This window comes from Fringilla coelebs (genome assembly GCF_963513975.1).
Source record: "Fringilla coelebs genome assembly, chromosome: 23".
In the NCBI taxonomy this organism is placed as follows: domain Eukaryota; kingdom Metazoa; phylum Chordata; class Aves; order Passeriformes; family Fringillidae; genus Fringilla; species Fringilla coelebs.
The window spans coordinates 2,777,510-2,779,923 of record NC_140049.1 but is presented as its reverse complement, the minus strand read 5'-3'; positions in this window follow the sequence as shown (position 1 = coordinate 2,779,923).

The following is a 2,414-nucleotide window of genomic DNA, read 5'->3' as shown; positions in this document are numbered from 1 at the left end:
CCATGTCCCCAGCGCCTCCGCTGGGAGCTGCCCCGGCGCCGGGCGGAGAGAGGGAACGAGGAGGAGGAGGAGGAGGAGGAGGAGGAGGAGGAGGGACACCGGTCCAGCCAGCCAGCAGCCGGCTCGGGGGCGGCCCCGTGCCCCGTCCCCTCCCCTCGAGACCCCCCCGGCGGGCCGGGGACCCACGTGTGACAGCGCCGGGGCTCCCACGCTCTGCCCGGAGCTCCGCGGAGAGCCCTGACCCCCCCCAAAGTCTGGGGCGGCTCTCGGAGGGGTCTGGGGGGACACCCTGAGACCCCCCCCCGCACCCCGGGGCCGGCGGGGACCGGGCGGACCCCGCTCGCTCCCAGGTGGAGCCGTGCTGGATTTTGGAGAGCCCAGCCCACATTCCCGGGGGTGGGGATCCCCAAAATCACCAGCGCAAACCCCAAAATCCTCCTTCCAACTTGGAGATCACCTCGAGTTTGGCTCCTTTTCCCCTGGAAATTCCTGACATCCAATTCCATTCCAGCATCCCAGAAATTCCTGAGGAGCCCCTGGGTGGGGCCGTGAGACGCTCCCGGACCGGAGCGGGGAGGGCAGAGGCGGGAACACGACCGGAAACCTCACCTGGGCAGGCCAGGTGCGGCACCGAGGGGGATCCGAGCTCCTGGCAGCCCTGGCACCGCTTTTCCCTGGATGCCAGCCCGGCCCCATTGTGAGGCTCTGCCCGAGTGGAACGGTCCCATTGTGGGAGCTCCTCGGGAATTCTTCCCGCTCCCCTGCTCGCCAGCTTGGCTCGTGGCCAGCGTGGAAACTTCCCGATGGCCCGAATCAATCATCCCCCGGCCCTAGGAGCACCTCAAAGGTGAGGCCCTCTGAGCTCACCTCCCTCGGGGCCTCTCGGAGCTCCCAAACTCTCAGGTTTGGGATTTTCAAGGGATTTTGCTGCTTACAACCCCCTAAAACATCTCCAGGTTCCTCCAGGTGCCTGGTGGGAATCCCAAAGGGTTTCCTCTTTTCCAATCCCTAAAGGATTTCCCTTTTCCAATCCCTAAAGGATTTCCCCCTTTCCAATCCCAAAAGAATTTCCCTTTTCCCAATCCCAAAGGATTTTCCCTTTTCCATTCCCAGGATTTCCCCTTTTCCAATCCCAAAAGGATTTCCCTTTTCCAATCCCAAAGCATTTCCCCTTTTCCAGCCCCTAAAGAGTTTCCCCTTTTCCAATCCCAAAAGGGGATTTGATTTATTTCATAATTAAATCATAATTTCAGGGGAACCCATGGAATAATTATTTTCAAAGGATTAAGTGCTGCTAAACCCTTTTTTGTTTGTTTGTTTGTTTTTTGGGGTTTTTTTTGCACCCACCCCTTTTGTGTGCCGTGGCAAGGCTGGCACGGAACAAGGGGAACAACTGGCAGCCCCCCAGCTGGACAGATGGACAGATGGACACCATTCCCACACGTTTTGGGATGGAAAACCCGGAGTTCAGTTGCACCCACGAGGTTTTTCCTACTTGGGGGCCCCTCAGGATCTCCCCACGCCCCAAACCCAGCGCCCCACACACCTCACCCCTCCAGCAGCTGCGGGAATTCCATCACCCACCTTCCCCAGGGAATGAAATCCCTTCCAGGGAGCAGCTGGAGAAGGACAGGGACTGCCTCGGGCCAGTGTTGACAAGGAGCCTTTTTTTTTTCCCTGCCGTGAAACCTTTAAAATGTTGTGTCAACACGGAAGGGCTGTTTATGTTTCACCAGCCGGGAAAGTTCCCATTGACTCCGGGCTCTTTCCTCCCCCACACCGTTATTTTCTGTTCTTTTCTTCCCTGGGAATTTCTTTTTTTTTTTTTTTTTTTTCCACCCAAAGGGAGGAGAGATGAGGAAAAGACGGAGCTGCTGCTGGGATTTGGGGTTTGCTGAGCCCAGCTGGGGGTTCTGGAGGGGTTTGGGTGCCCACACCCCACTGCCAGCCCTCTCCCTGTCCCCATCCCAAAGAGCAGAGCAGTGACCTGGGATCATTTCCCATCCTCACCCCGAGCATTTCACAGGAAATAGGGGAAGTGGGCTGCACCCACAGCCCCCAGACCCTAAAGGGGCCCGGTGGGACATTCCTGTTAAACCCCGTGGGACATTCCCGTTAAACCCGTGATATATTCCCATTAAACCCCATGGGATATTCCCGTTAAACCCCGTGATATATTCCCATTAAACCCCAGGGGACATTCCCGTTAAACCCCATGGGACATTCCCATTAAACCCCATGGGACATTCCCATTAAATCCCATAGGACATCTCCATTAAATCCCATGGGACATTCCCATTAAACCCCGTGGGATATTCCCATTAAACCCCATGGGACATTCCCGTTAAACCCGTGATATATTCCCATTAAACCCCGTGGAACATTCCCATTAAACCCCATGGGACATTCCCGTT